Below are 21,165 nucleotides of genomic sequence, written 5' to 3' on the forward strand. Positions count from 1 at the left end.
CTGGCCATTTTAAATCTAAACTTCTAAACACAAATCAAACCATCATCCTTGTAGAATCTTTAATAGGAGTGGGCTAAAGATCCTGGTTTTGTTGACAGGATTTATTGGTTCATGAAGAGCAAGAGGTAAGTACAAGTCTAACTACCCTCTAGCTCATAGACCTGCCCGGTGAATAGAGCTTTGTTTTTTTGATGGGCTTGTGATGACTTTGAGATCAATTGCTCATTCATTACAGTAAAAAAAAAAAAAATTGTTTTGGACATGACAGCAAAAATAACTTTAAGCACAACTTAATAATAATAGATCACCAATTTTAGTTAATAATTTTATGCTATACTCTTGGGTGAGGGAAGACTCGGACACTCAATATGAGATCAGCAAGCTATGTTTATTGTAGAGAGTATCAGACACTTATACAGCACATAATAAGCTTATGAATATTCTGTAAGCCAAGCGATCTATTGGTTAAACTATACCATCAACTCTTCCTCATTCCTTTGGGCCTACATTCCCTATTTCCCACGTCTCTCTGTCTACTTGTTATCCTACCCAGCTAGGCCCAGGCACACGCTATCTTGCAGGTGCAAAACTCAAAAATACCTGTGTTCGGTACTTTCCCAGCTCCTGGTCGGCTAACGAGCGAATGTCTGCGTGACCTCTGTCATGGAGCCATTTCTCCACACTATACTATCAAAGTTTAAAGGTAAATTATTATATATTAGGAGATGGTGTAAAGTGTATGTTGTAATGGGTAGGATATATACAAAGATATGTACTTGAAAGTCCGTAGAGGAAACAAATTTTTACGCCTTCTGTTTGACTGTTTGTCATATATTTGGTTTTATTTCCCAGGGATCAGTGAATTTTAACTCTGGAGTCCTCTATGCTAAGGATGCTCAGCTTACAGATGATGAAATGTTCAGTAATGGTGAGTTTTTCACCTTCTCCTTCATTGTTTTGCTCATCTGAATAAAAAAAAAAAAAGGCAAGATTAAAGAAAAAGCAATAGTTTTATTATTTTTACCCTGTTATGTCTGTTTCCTCAGTATTTGCTGGAGCTGTGCTTACCCAAGGTTTGGGTAAAACAAGCTTTGGGTTCCTTCTGTCTCACTGGGAGTTGCCCAATTCAGTTGCATCTGGTGAAATTCACCCTGAGACCTTACAGAACCAGCTCCAACTACGTGAGAGCCATTTGCAGTTCTCTCCAGACACCTGGAGAATGGGCGACGTTTCTGAGGATCCGGCGAGCGTGCTTCTATCAAAACTCAGTCTGTGAAATTTCTGGGGAAAACCCTTCTGTGTCCTGAAGGGTTCAAACTCTGGCGAGGATCCAGTTATCAGGTGCTCACCTGGATGGTTCCAGCTGCCAAAGGTAACACTTGTACTCTTGCCCTGTAGTTTACATCTATTGTATTTTTGTTATTTTGCAGGATTTTTTGTCTTTGCAAAATATTGTGCATTTCACTCTTTGGAACCTCTCAGATGGTTCTTTGGTGCAGCACCACCCCAGGGGACACTTGGCTGCTGTCCTGAAGGGGTTGGTCGCTAGAATTGTAAATCCTGGAGAGTTTGTAAGTCTTCTGTCCCCAGGGAGGTGTCATGCTTTGTTTACTTTTGTTCTGTTGGTTAGGTGCTGCTTCTCGTTGCAAGTATGAATTTCAAACTGCCCTGTTCTTATTTTAACTTTTTTCCTGGTTCTCTCTGTCCGGCAGGGAAAGACTCTCGTATCCTTGTCGTCGGGCTCGGTGCTGTCCAAGAAGATACAGAGACTAAAAAAATCATAAGAAGCAAAATATGACTGCAGGGAAAAGAAGCTGGAGAGAACAGAAGGTGATATTGTTATCCTTACCCTGTATTAGAGACATCCGCTGTGCTTTGATGCTGGCAGCTGCCAGGGGCTTGTTAGCTCTTTGTAGGCAGGTGTAGGTGTTCACTTGTAGTTTTTATCTCTGTTCAAGTCAATTCAAACTTTGCTAAGCTTATATTTGCAGATTACTCTGTAGCACAGTCCAGCATGACATTTTTGAATGTTGTAAAAATACCATGTTACTTGGAAATTGCTAATGAAGAGGAGCTTTAGGGGAAAATAAGATTTCAGGGTTGGAAGATGTGAGAAGAATTTTGAGGGGATGTTAGACTGAAGTAAAGCACACTTGAAGCTGGGCTGGCACGCTGGCAGGTCCCCTATTAAACAGTAGTGCTGAGATTAGCCTGGGGGTTGCCCATTGTTTCTGTAGAAATCAATGTTTCCTGGTCTTCAGAGGGAAGCTGCTTTGAAAAGCTGGAAGGTGCAGCATGCTGACAATCCCCGTGCTTTGGATTAAAAGTAGATTTCAGAAGGGTCCTAGGCTTTTGTCTTTTCCTAGAAGTCGATGTAATCCTATCGAGGAGTTTTTAGTTCTGTGTTGCCATGTCATCCATCAGAGCCCTGTTGTACTAATCATCATACAAGTACAAAACAAAAAATCAGACTCTGTCCCAAGCACTTAGAGCCCAGAACACGATTTCCTCAGGCTGCCATTTGTGTGCCATCGGTACTCACCACGAATTGAGCCCTCTGGCTCTGACAGAGCCCCTGGATGCTGACGGAAGGGGGCTGGTCACAGACCCTGGAGGTGCCTGTCCCCCAGGGAGGGAGAGGACGAGGCAGTGTGGCCTGCAGGGAGGGTGTCGTCCCCAGAGAGCAGCCGGCGACTCCATGCCTGCCCGGGGCTGCGGGTGCACCCTCGGGGTGGACGCCTGCCCTCAGGTTTCCCTCTGGGCACCCGGAGAGGGAACCAGGTCCATCCGTGTGGCAGCTGCAGGGCCTGCAGGCTCTGGGCCCTGGAGCCGAGTGAGCCTGAGCTGCTGCATGCTTGCTGTGAGCTTTGGGGTGAGCGTGCATCACTGCAGGCCTGGGATGGATTGAAATGCGCTGAGGAAAGCACAGGGAGGGAGGGAGGGAGGGAAATGCTCTGTTAACATGTGCCAATTCTTCTGTCAGACTCATCACGGCGGGACAGCGTGAGGACTGAAAGTGTAAGAAGATGTGGAGGGAAACAGAGAATCTGACAGGAGCAGCGAACGCACGAGTGCACGAATTTTGCTTTTTGCTTGGATGTAAACTCAGGAGTTGAAAGGAATTTGGGAGTGAGAAGGGACATTTCAGAAGGAGAAGAAGAAAAAGAAGTTGTTGTTGTTGTTGTTACAGTCCTGGCAAAATCTTTTGTTCTAGCTAATAAAAGAAGTTAGTTTAAAAAAAACAAAAAGAAAAAAATGTAGTGTGTTTTTTTTTTTACTTCACTATGATATGCATTGGTGGTATATGGTGTGTTGTTTTATTTCTTGGTATTATTAACTCTGTGTAAATTGTTTTTTGAGTGAAGCTGACTTTCTGGATGGGTTGGTTTGTATTGGAGGCAGGATTAATTTCAATAGGGTTCTTTCATAGATTTCTGATGGGTATTACTGGGATTTTGGTTTTGTTTACTGTATGTATAAACCTAGAGCTTTGGTAGGGCCAGCTGGGCTGCTGGAGTTTTGGGTGTGAATTTATTAGATGGCTTTTGTTAGATGCAGTTTTTAATTTTTGAAATGTTTTTCAATGTAGTGGTCTTAAGGTGGTTTTTAAGAATTCATTGTATTGTTTTATCTTGTTTGTAGTTGGTGTATGATAAGGGATGTGGTGTGACCTTTTGGACATTATGGTTTTGGTGTTCCTAAGTTCTGATTTCTTTCTGGTTGGATAGTTTTTTTTATTTTTATTTTTTGGGACAGGAGCATTTATATGGTGGGTTTTTATAGGCAATATGTTTTTTAATTTAGGTAGTGATATTTTTTAGTATTTTAATAGTTTAGGTTTTTTATTTTCATGGTTTTAATTATTTTTTTTAATTTTTTCAAATAACTTTGATAGATCATAGGTTATTATTTGTGCATTAGCATAAAGGTAGAGCTTTGGGGACTTTTTTTAGTAATGTTTAGGGTCAGTTGTGCAGTTTTGAGTCTAGTGAGTTGGTTTGATTTAATTTTTATTGGGTGTTTCTTTTTATTAGCAGTTGTGTCATTTTCAAGGTGTGTTTGAGTTTTTTGGGGTTTTTGAGATACTGGTTTAGGAGGAAGTTTATGATGAGCATGTGCGGAGGTTTTGGGCTACTTTATAGTGGGATTTAAAATTTATTTACAGTTAGGTTTATTTGAGTTTTTATTAGGGTTCAGTGACGTTGTGGGATGTTTGTTCCGTTAGTAATAGAAATAGGTTTTGTTTTGCTGTGCTGCGATGGGATGGGCGTGTGCTGCGTGCCGGCGCTGACAAAGGTACAGTATTGTTGTGGCTCTGGTGTGTCGGGTTAATGAACTGACATGGTTTAATATAGGGATGAAAATAGAAATAAATATAAATTTGAAAATAAATATAACATTAGAGTGGTAAACATAAATATAGATAACAGATACATACATAAAACTAAAATACATAGTATATAATTGTAACATATTATCATATAGATAAATGGTAGTCTATTTTATATATATATATACACAAAGATAAATAAATATAGATTGTAAATATAAAAATATTGAAATAGAGTTAAAGTAAATTGGGGGCGTTTATTAGGTTATAGGCTGGGGTTTTTAAATGATAGAAATAAAATATAAATTCAGATATACAAATATGTATAGAAATACAAATATCTATACATATTTAATTTAAACAAATATAAGTAAGAAAATATAAATAATACGGAAAATATATATCTATGATTATATTAGAAGGTATTCTCTCTAATATATATAATATCTATGAATAAAATAAATAAAAATATCCATATAAATATCATTATAATTTTGAAAAATAAATTTACTTCCTGCATTTTAAATCTGGTTCAAATAAAGGAGTGTCCTTGGTTTTTATTTGGTTAGAGGCAGGAGTTTTATTTTAAATAATATAAGCAATATAGAAATGTGGATCTTAAGATAGAAATATATAATAAATATATTAAGAGGAATTGCTAAACTATGAATATAAATTTAAATATAAATGTATGTAAGTAATATGAAGAGTTGTAGCATAGAATATAAATAACATTATATGGCAATATAAATTATAAATGGGAATATAAATATAAAATATGTAAATATAGTTTAAGAGAAAGGGAATGTTTTGGCTTTTATTTAAGTAGAGGCAGGGTTTTTATTTTGAATATTATAAGTGTTCCAGAAGTAAAAATCTTGACGCAGAGATATTTAATCAATATAAAAAATATGAATAAAAATATATAAAAAATATAAATACCTACTCGCATCGGATGTAATATAGAATATAAATTTATTTATAACTTGACATTGGTAAAGATAAATGTATAAGTAAGCAATAGACATTAATATACAATATAAATACAAATATGAATATAAAAATTGAACATGAGGATAAAATCTATTTAAATATTGTTTAAAACAAAGGGTTGGGTTTTTTTTTATTCTTCTTGTGTTAGAGGCAGGGTTTTTATTTTAAATAATATGAATGTAGATATTATTGTTATATATTTCTAAATATTGAGATATACAATCAAGATATAAATATATATATAAACACAAAATATAAATAAATACAAATAATAGGAAGAGATGTAATGAAGAATACAAATAACAGTATACATAAGTATACATTTTAAATGTAAATGTGAATATGAACCTGAAAAATAGAATTTAAAAAAATATTTAAATACAGTTTTGAAGAAAGGGGTTCTTTTTGGCTTTAATGTGGATGGAGGCAAAGGTTTTATTTTAAATAATCCAAGTGTTACAGAAGTAAAAATCGTAACAGAAATATATACTTACTATGTAAAAATATTTATAAAAATATACAAATAAATTTAAGTTGTAGGGATATATGCAATATCGAATAGAAATGTATTTATAAAAAGAAATGTGTAAATGGACAGTGTACATCAATATACATTGTAAATAGAAATGTGAATATCAATATGAAAAAATATTTTTAAAATATTTAAATATTTTTTTAAAGAAATTGTTGTTTTTTTTTTTTCTTTGTTTTTTTTTGGTTTTTTTTTTTTTTTTTTGTGTTGTGTTTTGTTTTGTTTTGTTTTGTCTTTTATCCTATTAGGCTAGAGGCAGAAGTTTTTTTCCCCTCTTCCCGGTTTTGGGGCATTTATTTCAGAGCAGTTTTCGGCGGGGGTCGCCCCTGTTCTTTTTTGCCGCCTTCGCTGCCCGCAGCCCCGAGGCGCGCTGCGCCCCCGGCTGGGGCGGGCGGCAGTGCTGCCGCCTTGTGGGCAGAGCGCGGTACTGCAGCCGTGCACCGAGAGGCCGCCACCTTGGGAGTGGCGCGTGGCCGATGTCGCGGAGTTTTGGTTGACCTTCTCAGCATGGCGGCGAAAAGGGCGGGGAAGTGGAGGACCGGGTGGGTGTTTAACTGCACTGCCTGCACGGAATACCGACGTCATGGCGGCCCCGACGGATTTTTCTGTGGCGTTTCATGTGTACCCGAGACATGCTGTGGGCTCAGGGGCGCCGCGGGCCGGCGTATTTCGGCGGGTTTGTGAGAGGCATCTGGGTAAACGCCTCGCTGTGCCGGGGTCCTCTCACGTCCGCTTTCCCGCCCTGAGGGAGCCGAGCCGGGCCGAATAGTTCCGAAGAGCCGAAGAGCCGAGTGTGGGCGAAAACAGCCGAGTTTCCCCGAAGAGCCGTATGTGGGCGAAAACAGCCGAGTTTCCCCGAAGAGCCGAGTGTGGCCGGGAACAGCCGAGTTTCCCCGAAGAGCCGACTGCGGCCGGGAACAGCCGAGTTTCCCCGAAGAGCCGACTGCGGCCGAAAACAGCCGACTTGAACCGAAGAGCCCAGTGCGGCCGAAAACAGCCGAGTTTACACCAAGAGCCGATGATAGCCGACTGGAACCGATAGCCGAGTGTAGCCGACTTGAGCCGCATTTAGACAACGTGCCGAATACGACCGAGTTTAGCCGAAGAGCCGAACTGAAACGAGTTTAGACCAAGAGCCGAAGCAAGCCGAATTCAGCCGAGTTTCATTAAACAGAACCGAACGACGCCGCAGCGCTCTGCATGCAGTGCGCCTGTGCAGACGGCAGGGGGCGCTGTATAAAGTATAAAATATCAACTATCTATAAGAGGGAATAAAAGCTCTATGTCATGTGCAGCAGTAGAAAATTTCAGGCTCCCAGGGAATAAATCGTTTTCTTTAAATCATTTTCGTTTTGGAGTTTTTTTTACTCCCAGGTAGCCTGAAAGTTACTACTGCTGCTTTTTTATTGTAAAGCTAGAAAGGAAAACCAAGATTAGAAATGCAGGGAAAGAAAGAAAGAAAAAGAAAAAAAGAAAATAAGGAAAGGAAATGAAAGGAAGAAAGAAGGAAGGACAGGAAGGAAGGAAGGAAGACAGACAAAAAACCCAAAAACCAGGAGGGCAAGGAGAAACCTACGGGAAAAAAAAAAACCAACCAAAAAAAAAAAAAAAAAAAAAAAAAACCAACAAAAAAACAAACCCACATAAAAAAAAAAATCCTCGGGATGGGTGAGAAACCCCCCTGCCCGAAAAATCCAAGATGAGCAAGAAAAATCCCAGAAATACCACAGAAATAAAAACAGGAATAAAACAAAATAAAGACAAAAAAAAAAAAAAAAAAAAAAAAAAAAAAAAAAAAAAAAAAAAAACGAAAAACAAGAACAAGATGGGCAAGAAAAAAACGCAGAAGAAAACCCCAAGATGGGCATGAAAAAGCCCAGAATAAACCCCCAAGATGGGCGAGAAAAATCCCAGAAAAAAAAATAAACCAGAAAAAACCGTAAGAAAGGCAGAGAAAAAAAAAAAAAAAAAAAACCAGAAAAGTACCCAAGATGGGCAAGAAAAATCCCTGAAAACAGACCAGAGAAAAACCCCAAAATGGGCAAGAAATAAAATCAGAACTAAAAACCAAGATGGGGAAGAAAAAATCCAGAAAAGAAAAAAAAGAAGGCCAAGAAAATCCAAGGAAAAAAAAAAAAAAAAAAAACAAAACACCTGAAAAAAAAACCCCAAGGGGGGCAAGGAAAAACCAAAAAAACCCAACAAGATGGGCAAGAAGAAACGAAGAAAAAACCCCAAGAAGTGCCAGAAAAAAATCAAGGAAAAAGGGAGTAAAAGCCCCAAAAAACAAGGCAAGAAAGAGAGGCAATAAAGGCCACAAAAACTCAAGACAAAAAAAAACAAAAACAAGACATGCCAGAAAAAGGTACGAAAATGGTTCTGCCAGGTGCGATCAAGGTGAGCGGGTTCAGATTCAGGTCCAGGAGATGAACAAGTGTCAGATTAGCTTGGGGCACTGCTGTGCAATGCAGCTGTGACACGATTTATGTTTAAATATAGTTTAAATAAATTGGGGATAGTTTGGCTTTTATTGGGGTATAGGCTGGAGATTTCATAAAAAATATAAAACTAGAAATCCAAATATATCATATATATATGTCAATATCAATAAATATTTAATACATATAAATATAAGTAAAAGAAATCTATTGTGTCAAAAGAATATATCTATTATTATATAAAAAGGTATTCTCTCCAATATATATAATATCTATAAAGATAACAAATGAAAATTACAAATATAGATGTGAATAAAATTATGACAAACAAAATTATTTTTAAAATTTTAAATGTGTTTTAAAGAAAGGGTTGTCTTTGCTTTTTATTTCGTTAGAGGCAGGGGTTTTATTTTAAATAATATAAGTACTATAGAAATGTAAATCGACATACAGAAATATATAATAAATATATAGAGATATAAAGATATAATACCAAACGATGAATAGAAATAGAAACCTATGTAAGTAACATGAAGAGATGCAATATATAATATAATTTTATTATACAGTAGTATAAATTCTAAATATACATGCGACTATAAATATGAAAAATATATGATGTGGGCTCGGAGCACCCCAGGTGTGAGTGTGACGGTGATGGGGGCTCGGAGCAGCCCAGGTGTGAGTGTGAGGATGATGAGGGCTCAGATCAGCACCAGGTGTGAGCTGTGAGGATGATGAGGGCTCGGAGCAGCCCAGGTGTGAGTGTGAGGATGATGAGGGGCCGGCTCCTGCCGGGGCGAGGCTGTTTTAGGGGGAGGCTTTGCCTCAGCTCCCTTTTGCATGGAGCTGCTGAGTGGAGGGGTTTATGGGGCGCTCCCGGCGCTGTCTCATGGAAGGACTGCGGGAGCTTCCCACAGGGTCGGGGGGACACCTGGATCCGCGCTTGGGTACGTGGAGCATCGCTTAAAGGAGGTGCCGAGGGACGAATCTTTGTGCCGGGGAGCAGCAGCCGAACAGGTGAGCCCGTGTGGGTTTGGAGCGGGGAATTTTCTCCTTCCCCTTTGCAATTTCATCTTGCCAGTCCCTCCCCGGGTCCCCAGGAACAAAAATGGAGCTTGTGAGGACAAAAGGGATTAAGGAGAAGGAAGCAGCTCCTCTTCTTTTATTGTCTGCGTTTGACCTGAGGGGATCCCTCTTGACTTGTGGTTTTAAGGGTGTTGATTGCAGGAAAAGCTGCCTTTTCCAGGCTGTTAGGGGTATCCCGGGGGTGACAGGGAATCCCTGCGTTCTATTCTAAGGGGAATGGGAAAAGTATTCTTGTGGTATTATGGGTTTGATTTGAAGGCAGCCACCCCATTTGCACCACCCTCGGGTTTAAATGGAGGGGGCAGCCCTGGTGTCCCTCCTTTTGAAGGGTTTGCATGGAGGTCGAAATCGCCCTTTCCCATCAGTCAAAGGCTTTCATTTGGGGAGCGCCCCTTCTTTTCTGCTCTCCTAGGGGGTGAAATTGGAGGGGAGAAGGCATTTCTTTGCCCTTGTTGAAGTGAGGTGCGCCCCGTCTGCGGTTTCGGGGCTGGCTTGCGGGAAGCCGCAGCTCCGGCAGCGTTTGCAGGGCTGCAATGGGGCTGTGCCGCTGCATTGGAGGGCGCTGCCCGTGCCCGCGGCCCGGCCCGGAACGTTCCCGCTCGGGAGCGCTGCTGGCACGGCCCGGGCAGCTGCCGGGGCGCACGGGGGATTCGGCGCGGCCGGGCCGGCCGAGGGCGGCAGTGGCGGAGCCGCGCCGGTGCGAGCCGTGCGGAGCCGAGCGGAGCCGGGCCGGGCCGGCCAAGGGCGGCAGAGGCGGCGCGGGCGCTGCTGCGCCGGCCCGGGCGGTGCCGGCCGCTCCGTCCGCTCCGGGCGCGGGGCTCGGGCGCCGCCGGTAGCCCCGGGCCCGGTGCCGGCCCCGCCGGGCAGGGGCAGCGGGCGGGGCTCCCCGGGACGGCGCCGGCCCCGCGCGCCGGAGCAGCCGCCGCAGGAGCCGCTTTCCTGCCGGGAGCCGCGCTCCGTCCGGGGCCGGCAGCGAGCGCGGGGTTCGGCCGCTCCAAGTTCGGCGGTGCCGTGGCTCGGAGGCGCTTTGGAGGCGTTGATGGCATCGCTGGGTTCGGTTTGCAGCGGCTGTCCGCTAAGGGATATGGGGTTCTTCCTGAGTGGGCACGGTTCTCGGTGCCGGTAGGGATGATAATGGTTTGTTTTGGATTGGGTTTTGTAGTCGGATTTTTTTTTCCCCGGGGTGTTATGTTTAGAAGGGTGCGCAATGGATTTTACGGGTCGTAGCGTGAAGCAGCGGTTCGGATTATAATTCTGTTGCGGTGGCTTTTATTAGCGTGAGTGTGTAGTGTTTGTTTTGGGGGGCTTGGGGAAGCGTCCTGTCGTTCATAGCAGCGGGTTTTTAATCTTTATAATTGCATGTGTGTTTATCGTCTTCCAGGGCTTTTATTTGTTTGGTTTGTTTGATTGTAGTGTATGTTTTATGGTTACGGGTAATTTGGGGGACATTGTTTATGGTTACGTTTGTCTTTAGTCTTTGTGTTTGTTTCTAGGTGGTATTTTTATTTTGATAGCTTGAGGCACTATGGGTTTATTCAGTTGGGAATTATTTTTTTGTTGCAGATTTAAGTTTATCTGTTTTTTGGTATTATTCTCGTTGTTGGTTTCTTTATTTTCTTTTTTTTTTTGTTATTGTTGTTGTTGTCTTTTAATGTATTTGAGTATTGTTTATCAGGGTTTTTTTTGGGAACATGGGTATTTATATGGTGGGTTTTTAAAGTATTTATTAATTTTGGGTAGTTAATTTCTTAGTTTTTAGTGGTTGAGATGTTTTCCCATTTTGTTAATTAGTTCAGGTTTTAAAGTTATTTTTACAGAGGATTGTTTATTCTTTGAGTTAGTGTAGAGGTAGAATTTTGTTTTTTTTTTTGTTTGTTTTTAGTAACGTCGTTCAGGGTGAGTGGCACTGGCTTGAGTTTAGTAGATTGGTTTGACTTTTTTTTAGTACTTTTTGTAATTTGCTGTGTTTGTTTCTATAGGATTTTTTTTTATTTTGGTTCCATTTTTCTGTCGTGATGAGAATTGTTATTGAAAAGAGTGTTCTTTGTTTTTTCGCTGACACTTGTTTGGGTGTTGGAGGTATCTTGATGTTTTTGGAAGATATTGGTGGGAATTTGATGCTGTTTGTTCTGTCATTTCATTTAGGAATTGGATTTTAAATATGCAATTATGACTCTAACTATATTGTAACGAAAGAAATAGATGTGTAGCAATGGGAATGAGCCAATTTTATTTTTATATATTCGGTCAATTTTTAAAATTTAACATGTAACATAAGTCATTATATGTTACAATAAGTTACTCTAATTTTAATAGAGTATTGTGTATGTTTATAGATATATGAATAGAGAATATAAATGTAAATACAACCCAAAAAAATACAAATATATAAATGTATTGCAACTATATGGAGATCTATAAAAAATTAATAATAAATTGTAAATGTAAAATAACATAAATTGATACAATATATAATACACGTAATACTGCATATATTTTATGAAAAATATTAGAGGAAATGGATATAAAATAGATATAAATACGGATGTGATATACCTATCTATTTATATCTATCATTTGTTGTATATTATGATAAATATAAATATAAAAAAAAATTAGGTAGTTTAAAATAATGGATGGTTTTGGTTTTTTTTTGCCAAAGCAGGGGTTTTAGTGTAAAAATTACAAATACAAATAATATAAAGGTAGAAATATAAGTATAGAAATATATCATAAACACATTAAAGATTTATATAAAATTTAGAAATATAAGGAAAAATAAGTTGTAGCAGTAGATATGGTAAATAATTTAAAAAATAATTCCCGTATATTTTTGAATAAGGTGCATATTAAATATAGTTATTAATATAATGCATCAATATAAACTATAAATATATATAAAATATCAACAATCTATAAGAAGGAATAAAAGCTCTTTGTCACGTGCAGCAGTAGAAAATTTCAGGCTCCCAGGGAATAAATCGTTTTCTTTAAATCATTTTCGTTTTGGATTTTTTTTTTTTTACTCCCGGGTAGCCTGAAAGTTTCTACTGCTGCTTTTTTATTCTAAAGGTGGAAAGGTAAACCAAGATTAGAAATACAAGAAAGGCGAAGGGAAGGAAAGGGAAAGGAAAGGAATGGAAGCAGGAGAGGAAGAGGGAAGGGAAGTGGTGAAAAACAGAGTGAAAAAAGTAAAAAGAGTTGGAGGGAAAAAGAGAGGGCATCCGGGAGGAGCGGTGCTGCCTCAGGTGCTTCCCCGCCCTGGGGCGAAGGACCCGTTTGATGCCCAGGAGGGACTGCAGCTGCCGGTGGCGGGGGACGGAGCCGTGGCTGCCAGCCCGAGACTACAACTCCCGGCAGGCCCTGCTGCTGGCGCGGCGTGTGACGTAACGGCCGACGCGGCACATGAGTGGCTGGCGTGCCAGGCGGCCGCGCGGGGCTGTGCGCAGGCAGCTGCCGGCGCCTCTCCCGCGCGGGACAGCGACGCTGGAGGGGCGAAGCCTCCGTCTGGCCGCCCGCCCGGAGCTGAGCAGCGCGGAATGAGCGTCCGCCCGGTTCCTCGGCCTCCCTCAGCGGTGCCGGGGGCGGGGGCGCTGCCGCCCGCCGATGGCGGAGGGCGAGGCGGTGCTTTGCTGCCGCGGGCCGGGAGCTGCGGGAGCCGCCCCGGGCGAGCGGCGCCGGACGCTCCCGCGGTCCCGGTGGGGCGGCCGCCCTCGGGCTGGCGGAGGCGCCGGAGGAGCCCCCCGAGCTGCAGCCGTCTCCCTCGGGCTGCTGCCGGTGCTGCGGGCGGAGGCGGCTCCGCCCGTGTTGGGCGCTGCGAGCAGGGAGCGCTGCGGTATCGCCGGCATGACGGGGCTGCTGCCTGCGTTAGTGCTCGTGGCTCTTTGTGCCGTGACAGCGGATGGAGCGGCGCTGGGCGGTAAAGCCAGAGATGGCCGGGAGAATGCCCAGCGCAGGGAGCGGCCGGGCTGTGTGCTTCGGATGGCACAGGTGCGAGCTGCAAAGTCACCCCCCCTTCCACCCCTGCCCTCCCGAGCCCCGGGGAAAATGCTTTCCAGCATTGTCGAGCTTCTGAGAGACAAAACTTGTGATTTGACACTAGCATCCAGAAAAGGTTTCTGTCTCGATTAGCAAATGCCTAAATTGTTCTTGGTTACATCCCATGACCGGTTTTAGGCAGTGTCTTCATACTGCTTTTAGGATTTTCTTGTACACTGGTGAGAAAATAGGCAGGTCTGATAGTGGTTTCACTTTTTTTCTACTTCACGTTCCATAAGATTCTTTTATCCAAGCGATTGTTTTAAAATTCTACTGTAAGCGTTTGTGGTTCACTTTTTTTTTCTTTGCAGCACCCGGGCCTTTTTTTTTTTCTCTAAATCGGGAGTAAATATAGCTGAGTAAAATTTCCTTGGTTATCTTCCTTCTTTTTAAACTTAATTGTTTTTATTAATAATTCTATTTGAATATGCAGAAAAAGTGGGTATGTCCTGTAATCTATGCTAGCTTTTCTCGTTTACAGGGTACTCACAAAATATGTCTCCCTTAGTGTCCCACAGAAACATTCTGGGTGAAATCTGAATTAAGGTATGTGTTTTCAAATAAGTAATCAGTTTAGATATTTGCCTGTGTACCTTTTCCCGTAATTCAGAGCTTGTGTTCTGTGGGTTTTATGATAAACCTGTAAAACATGTAAGAATGGTTTTGCAAGTCTGAATCGTTGAAGGCAGCAATAAGTGGATTTAAAGCCTGTTCTTGAGCAGACAAAGGGGAAAAGTGTGACTCTGATGCTGAACTTGTCATTTTTCATTTGACTTGCCTTTAATTATTGAAGAAGAGAGAAAACTAGGAAAAGAAATAGAATTTTTTATTGAGCACTCCTAAAAAGCTCAACATGATTCTGTGTAGAGCCAAAGTGAAGGATGATGGAACAGAGCTCTGTGCGTTAGAAGGAAATAAACCTGATGTCCACACAGAGTCTTACTAATTTCTGTTTTTAAAATGCAAAATAAGTTTAGGAAGTGTTGGAAGTTAGTATTTTGGGAAAGAAATGGCAGTTCCACAAAACATTCCATTCCATTTAAGAGAGGCCCTTGGGCTGATTCATGTTGTAACTGCTGTCACTGCAATCAGTTGGTGGTTCAGCCTTGAAACGTGCACTTGGCCTTCTATAAAGCACTGTTTTGTTTGCCTTTCAGTGCTATGAGTCTTGATAAATTGGAGAAGTGCCCAAGAGAAATTCATCATCCTGAGATACAAAAGGTAGGAAGTGACTTTTTTTGGTTTGGTTCTTTTTCTTTATTTTTTTCTGGAAATAAAAGTAATTAAGTATAGGTACTACTGGTTTGTTTCTTCCAGTAGCTGATAATACTAATACCAATAATAATAATAATAAGAGTAAAGTAATACTACTTCAACTGTCTTTATTTATCCATTGGACTGGCCATTTTAAATCTAAACTTCTAAACACAAATCAAACCATCATCCTTGTAGAATCTTTAATAGGAGTGGGCTAAAGATCCTGGTTTTGTTGACAGGATTTATTGGTTCATGAAGAGCAAGAGGTAAGTACAAGCCTAACTACCCTCTAGCTCACAGACGTGCCTGGTGAATAGAGCTTTGTTTTTTTGATGGGCTTGTGATGACTTTGAGATCAATTGCTCATTCATTACAGTAAAAAAAAAAAAATTGTTTTGAACATGACAGCAAAAATAACTTTAAGCACAACTTAATAATAATAGATCACCAATTTTAGTTAATAATTTTATGCTATACTCTTGGGTGAGGGAAGACTCGGACACTCAATATGAGATCAGCAAGCTATGTTTATTGCAGAGAGTATCAGACACTTATACAGCACATAATAAGCTTATGAATATTCTGTAAGCCAAGCGATCTATTGGTTAAACTATACCATCAACTCTTCCTCATTCCTTTGGGCCTACATTCCCTATTTCCCACGTCTCTCTGTCTACTTGTTATCCTACCCAGCTAGGCCCAGGCACACGCTATCTTGCAGGTGCAAAACTCAAAAATACCTGTGTTCGGTACTTTCCCAGCTCCTGGTCGGCTAACGAGCGAATGTCTGCGTGACCTCTGTCATGGAGCCATTTCTCCACACTATACTATCAAAGTTTAAAGGTAAATTATTATATATTAGGAGATGGTATAAAGTGTATGTTGTAATGTGTAGGATATATACAAAGATACATACTTGAAAGTCCGTAGAGGAAACAAATTTTTACGCCTTCTGTTTGACTGTTTGTCATATATTTGGTTTTATTTCCCAGGGATCAGTGAATTTTAACTCTGGAGTCCTCTATGCTAAGGATGCTCAGCTTACAGATGATGAAATGTTCAGTAATGGTGAGTTTTTCACCTTCTCCTTCATTGTTTTGCTCATCTGAATAAAAAAAAAAAGGCAAGATTAAAGAAAAAGCAATAGTTTTATTATTTTTACCCTGTTATGTCTGTTTCCTCAGTATTTGCTGGAGCTGTGCTTACCCAAGGTTTGGGTAAAACAAGCTTTGGGTTCCTTCTGTCTCACTGGGAGTTGCCCAATTCAGTTGCATCTGGTGAAATTCACCCTGAGACCTTACAGAACCAGCTCCAAATACGTGAGAGCCATTTGCAGTTCTCTCCAGACGCCTGGAGAATGGGCGACGTTTCTGAGGATCCGGCGAGCGTGCTTCTGTCAAAACTCAGTCTGTGAAATTTCTGGGGAAAACCCTTCTGTGTCCTGAAGGGTTCAAACTCTGGTGAGGATCCAGTTATCAGGTGCTCACCTGGATGGTTCCAGCTGCCAAAGGTAACACTTGTACTCTTGCCCTGTAGTTTACATCTATTGTATTTTTGTTATTTTGCAGGATTTTTTGTCTTTGCAAAATATTGTGCATTTCACTCTTTGGAACCTCTCAGATGGTTCTTTGGTGCAGCACCACCCCAGGGGACACTTGGCTGCTGTCCTGAAGGGGTTGGTCGCTAGAATTGTAAATCCTGGAGAGTTTGTAAGTCTTCTGTCCCCAGGGAGGTATCATGCTTCGTTTACTTTTGTTCTGTTGGTTAGGCGCTGCCTCTCGTTGCAAGTATGAATTTCAAACTGCCCTGTTCTTATTTGAACTGTTTTCCTGGTTCTCTCCGTCCGGCAGGGAAAGACTCTCGTATCCTTGTTGTCGGGCTCGGTGCTGTCCAAGAAGATACAGAGACTAAAAAAATCATAAGAAGCAAAATATGACTGCAGGGAAAAGAAGCTGGAGAGAACAGAAGGTGATATTGTTATCCTTACCCTGTATTAGAGACATCCGCTGTGCTTTGATGCTGGCAGCTGCCAGGGGCTTGTTAGCTCTTTGTAGGCAGGTGTAGGTGTTCACTTGTAGTTTTTATCTCTGTTCAAGTCAATTCAAACTTTGCTAAGCTTACATTTGAAAATTACTCTCTAGAACAGTCCAGCATGACATGCTGGATGTCGTCTCCCAGAGGGACCCAAAACTGCCATAAATTTCACAGGGAGGGATGGGTGTAGAATACTAAAATCGTTCAAGGTTTTCATTTTTATAGGTATTGGCAAAGAAAATGAATTTATCTCTAAATTCATTTGGAAAGAAACCCTCTCTCTATCCACTTGTTTGTATACAGGAATGTAGGAAACTCTGACTAGAGATGGGTAATAGCTTTGAAAATAAAGACATAAGTTTTATCTAGGAATGAACCAATCAAGTGCCCTGAAAGCATGAGAACAGCTGCAGGGGCTGAAGGGAACAGAAAGGGTTCTATCTCATGAACAGAGGTACCTTTTCCTTACAGGTGCTTGTGCTGTAGTTTGGGTTCTGCTTCCTAACATTTCTAGTGTGACGGTTTACCATAGAGACAATCTGCCAGGAGGTAGCGCTTTGGGGGGTATGGCAGTCCTGGGTGTGTATTCTGAACTCCTTCAGAATGTTAGGTTTGGAGTATTTCTTATCTCAGGAAAACAGCAGTCTTTTGCATCTGCATATCAGCTGTTGAAATTTTGGGTTCAATTTCTTGAATCACAAATGTCATAGGATTCCTCCCAGATGGCAGCTGTCATGAAGTATGGCTCTTCTTGGTCTTGGGTTTCAGGGGCTGTTTCCAAAGTGACCTACAGACATTGGAATGAAATCATTATTTACTGTGTAAAAGAATCACTCTCCAAAGCATCAGCCAAGGTCTAAATGTGCCATTCTGCCTTTTAAAAGTACCAACATCACAGGATTTTTCTCAGATTAAAGCTTCCATGGAGTCGGATCTCTCAAGCCTGGCCCTTGAGAATTGTGGGCCTCCTGTGAACTGGTCTTGCCAGAAGGGCTTGCTGAGTTTTCCATTGTGTGGAAAAGAGATCCCATTTGCAGCCTGAAGCCTCATGTTTCCTGTAGGATTTCTACTCCTAGAATTGCACACTTTGAAGGATTTCTTATAGCAGAAGTTTTTTGGGAACTAGGACTCTGGTTGGATTTGGGTCTCTGGACTCTCAGGTGAAGTGACCTTGAGACACTAGGGCATGCAGATTTCCTTGCTGTTGAAAAGAGCTATTGTTCGCACCCAGGAGCCATGGTCTGAATGGGGGTGTCACCTCTTAAATTTGCAAATGTCACAGGATTTCTTCTAAATGAATGGTGCTAAGAACATAAGGTCTGGCTGGCTTTCGACTTAGAGGCGCCTCCTCTAAATTGGTCTTCAGACGCTAGGTTGGAAAGTGTTCCTACATATGCCAAATAGCCCTTGCTATGCAATTAATAAGCTTCAAATTACCATGGAGTTGCTGCCCCTGCAAAGATTTTGGCAGAGCCTGGTTGTGGTGCCCCACTCCACTCCACCACCCTTAGCAGGTCCTTATGGTTGCATGGGGAATCATCGTGGAGCATGCCAACCCAGCTCCATCCTGGGAACAGCACTTGTATTTTACCCTAAAATTTCTGTCCCATTATAGCTCCTGTTAGGATACAAATGTAACTTCTCGGTTTCCACTGATTTTACCCCCAGTCATCTTTCCATACAGACATTGCTCTACTCCCCAGAGGATTATTGTGAGCAGATGTGAGCTCTGCTGTCCCTTTGGACTGACAAAGACAGAGGTTTTGTCCCAAGTTGCTTTTGAACCTGTCCTGCACCTGTTACGAGTCCTCAGTCTCCTGCAATTTTGTGGGTCAGTCACATGTAAAACAGCACAGCTGGCTGGCATGCTTTGCTCATGAGGGGAGACAAGAGAAGAATTCCTCTGCTCACACCAGACCTGCAGCTGCCAAACCTCACCAAAGCACCTGAGGAGCCCCCAGGGACTGATGGTACAGAAGGGAGGTGATGGAGGACAGCACAGCAGGCAGCCTGCCCTCCATCTGGGTGTGAAGAAGGCAGGGCTGGGAACTGTAAGCAACATCCCAGCAGGTCTGGCTGATGGTGCCACCCTGAGGGCTTCCCCTGCCTTTGGGCAGTCCCAGCTGCTGCAGCTCACTTGACAGACTCATTGTCTATACTGTGCTTGGCTGCACTGGAGATGATGAAGCCGAGGACAGCAATGGTTGCCTTCACATCCCCTGACTGCAGATGGGAAGGAGGGCGAGCTCTGTCACCTTGGGAAGGCGTCTGCAGAGTCACTGCTGCCCGTCTCTGGAGCGTGGCTCCATTGGGGGACCGTGGTAAGGACAGCAGTGCTCACTTAACTGTGCACCTGAGGACAGCTTCAGGATCTTGTCATACTGTGGGAGAGCAGAGCTTCACAGTAAACACCAGCTAACACACTGACTGCCAGTGTTAACACTAACAGTTCTTACCTAAATATTAATACTAGTAACACTTACTATGCGTATTATTAATCCTAGTAGAGGCTGGTAGCGTTCTTTAGGCTGAGGCTTGCATGAAGAATACAAAATTAATTAACGTTGCTGATTATGCTATTGTGTTGAAATACTTGGCCTCCACTGCGGTAGCCCCACGCTTACCTCGATGGCCTGCCCCAGCAGGTCCCAAAACACCTGGATGCAGATCAGCTTAAGCTTCACTGATGTGATAAACAGAGTTTACTCTTTATAATTTTTAAAATTTTAATAAAGGATAAAAGGACAAAATAATCCAGCACTGGGATGCTTTTAGCACACAGCCAAAGAGCACAGAGGTAGCTTAAAAACATGTTCACTATATACTGTTACATTGCTGAGGTTACAGGCATATTCATTAACTTACACATTATTCAAACATTCCTTTGACTTTTTGATGTTCCGGGAACTCTCTTGTTTGGTTTTAACCTCTGACTTGTCTGCAGAACGTTCTGTAAATTAGGTCTACATATTTTATTTCTTCCTGTAGTTTTATCCTGTTGCTTCACACTCCCTGATAACACTGGTAAGAGTCGATAAATCCTTCCTGGATGCTTAAGCTCTTTTTGTGTCACTATTATCTTATCACTTGGTAGGGGCAGTCTGCAGTTATAAGAAGCAGAATAATTGCTTTACACCATTTTCTGAGTTAGTTACATAGAAGTATTTTAGTTTCTATTTTAACATTTTGCTAAAGCCTACCATATATTTATCATGCTACTATTCATATGAAATATACAGTGCATACATAAACTGGCATATTACACTATACAAAGCAGTTCAAAGTAAGAATAAGTTTTACCACATCAAAATACTTGTAATGCAAAAAGCTAATCTATGAATGTGAAAGCCAGTATTGTTTTATCATCTATAACATCCGACGACGAGGGTGAGCAGCGGGCCCGCAGCAGGCGGAGGGCGGGCAGGGGGACGCGGGCACTTAACTTTGGCCAGGGTGCTGATCTCGGCCAGTCGGGGCAGGCCAAGTCCCCGCAGAAGCGCTGCACGCCCTCCCCGCTCCCGAGCCCTCTCCTCACCAAATCGCCGCCGCTCCCTAGTCCGCCCTGCTGTCGCAAAGACGACCCGGAACCCCTCCCGGGCTACACTCCTCTCCGCCTCCTGCCCCGAGTGCCGTTGGGGCGCTCCGGTAGGGGCTCTGCGGGGGTCCTTTCGCCGGGACCTGGGCACGAGAGAAGGCCGGAGAAGGGGACGGGGGTTTGGCGAGCGCGCGCCCGCCGCCGCCGCCGCCGCCGCCGCCGCCGCCGCCGCCGCCGCCGCCGCCGCCGCCGCCGCCGCCGCCGCCGCCGCCGCCGCCGCCGCCGCCGCCGCCGCCGCCGCCTGCGAGCCCTTCGGGCAGCCCGAGCTCCGCCCCACGCTCCCACGGGCCGCAGCCTGACGGCTCCTAAGCGTGCCAATCACGGCCCGCCTTTCTCCGTCCGCCCTGTCCAATCACAGCCGCCCTTTCAAACCGGAGGCGGTCCCGCCAATCTCAGCCCGCTCAGTCGCGGCTCGCCGCCTCAGACTGGCCCCGCTCGCCCGTACGCCTGAGGCGCCGCTCCCGCCACCGCCGCTTTGGGAGCCGGCGGAGCAGCGTCCCCGCTGCCGCTGCCTCGGCAGGCGCTGTTGCGGACGGGAAGGGCGGCCGGGAGCTTCCAGTTCAGGTCCTGGTCGGGATCAGGTTCTGGTCCAGGGAAACGGGCAGGCGGCGGGGAGCGGGCGGACGCGGCCACAGCAATGGCGGCGGCGGGAGCAGCGCTTGAGGGGACCGCGGGGAGTCGCGGATCCGCGCGCGGCGGGAATGGGCGGGCTGGGATTGGTGGAGCCGGCAGGCGCTGCTTCGGGTTGTGATTGGCTGGCTGTCTGCCCGTGGGGCATAAATAGCGGGCGTTGGGGCGGCAGCGGCGTCAGTTGGGCGGTGAAGGTGTGAGCGACGGGAGCTGCGGATGCGAGGTCCGA

At 43.3% G+C, this 21,165-nt stretch overlaps 2 long non-coding RNA genes across 3 annotated transcripts; both read left to right on the top strand.

Annotated features, from left to right (window-relative positions):
• Nucleotides 1-273: 273 nt before the first annotated feature.
• On the top strand, nucleotides 274-3,201 carry LOC131093600 (uncharacterized). 2 transcript variants are annotated; one of them, XR_009115602.1, is made up of 4 exons: nucleotides 274-703; nucleotides 853-1,372; nucleotides 1,713-1,830; nucleotides 2,984-3,201. It is a non-coding gene; the product is annotated as an uncharacterized LOC131093600 (long non-coding RNA). The 2 variants fall into 2 exon arrangements; XR_009115601.1 differs by lacking the exon at nucleotides 274-703 and having other exon boundaries at nucleotides 781-1,372.
• A 12,804-nt stretch (nucleotides 3,202-16,005) lies between these two features.
• Nucleotides 16,006-19,768, top strand: LOC131093597 (uncharacterized). The gene is made up of 2 exons (XR_009115600.1): nucleotides 16,006-16,645; nucleotides 17,480-19,768. It is a non-coding gene; the product is annotated as an uncharacterized LOC131093597 (long non-coding RNA).
• The last annotated feature ends 1,397 nt before the right edge of the window (nucleotides 19,769-21,165 follow it).

This window comes from Melospiza georgiana, chromosome 26 (genome assembly GCF_028018845.1).
Source record: "Melospiza georgiana isolate bMelGeo1 chromosome 26, bMelGeo1.pri, whole genome shotgun sequence".
Taxonomy (NCBI): domain Eukaryota; kingdom Metazoa; phylum Chordata; class Aves; order Passeriformes; family Passerellidae; genus Melospiza; species Melospiza georgiana.